The following is a 1,216-nucleotide window of genomic DNA, read 5'->3' on the forward strand; positions in this document are numbered from 1 at the left end:
TAAATCATTCTACCATAAAGAGACAGGCACACATATGTTTACTGCAGCAGTATTCACAAGAGCAAAGACTTGGAACCAACCCAAATGCCCATCAATGACAGACTTGATAAAGAAAATGTGGCACATATACACCCTGAAATACTATGCAGCCATAAAAAAAGGATGAGCTCATGTCCTTTGCAGGGACATGGATGAAGCTGGAAACCATCATTCTCAGCAAACTAACACAGGAACAGAAAACCACACCCCACAAGTTCTCACTTAAAAGTGGGAGCTGAACAATGAGAACACATGGACACAGGGAGGGGAACATCACCTACTGGGGCCTGTCACGGGGTATGGGGCTAGGGGAGGGATAGTATTAAGAGAAATACCTAATGTCGATGAGAGGTTGATGGGGGCAACAAACCACCATGGCAAGTATATATCTATGTAACAAATCTGCACATTCTGCACATGTATCCCAGAACTTAAAGTATAATAAAGAAAAAAAAAAGATACACATAGACTGAAAATGAAGGGATGGAAAAAGTTATTCCACGCCAATGGAAAGCAAAAAAGGAGCAGGGGTAGCTATACTTCTATCAGAAAAAAAATAGATTTCAAAACAAAAAATAAGAGACGAAGAAGGTCATTATGTAATGATAAAGGCGGTCAATTCAGCAAGAGGATATGATTACAAATATATATGCACCCAACACTGGAGGACCCAGTTAATAAAGCAAATATTGTTAGAGCTAAAGACAGAGATAGACCCAAGCATAGTAATGGCTAGAGATTTCAACACCCTATTTTCAGCATTGGACAGATCACCCAGACAGAAAATCAACAACAACAAAAAATCATCCAACTTAATGTGTACTATAGAACAAATGGACCTAGTAGATGTTTACAGAACATTTCATGCAACACCTGTAGAATACACATTTTTCTCTTCAGCACATGGATCATTCTCAAGAATAGATCATATATTAGGTCACAAAACAAGTCTTAAAATATTCAAAAAATTGAAATAATATCAAGGATCTTCTCTGACCACAATGGAGTAAAACTACAATCAATAACAAGAGGAATTTTGCAAACTGTGCAAACACATAAAAATTTAACAGTATGCTATTGGGTGACCAGTGGGTCAATGAAGAAACTAAAAAGGAAACTGAAAATGTTTTGAAACAAATGATAATGAAAATACAACATACTGGGGCGGAGCAAGATG

Source organism: Rhinopithecus bieti, unplaced genomic scaffold (genome assembly GCF_001698545.2).
Source record: "Rhinopithecus bieti isolate Rb0 unplaced genomic scaffold, ASM169854v2 scaffold_5924, whole genome shotgun sequence".
NCBI lineage: Eukaryota > Metazoa > Chordata > Mammalia > Primates > Cercopithecidae > Rhinopithecus > Rhinopithecus bieti.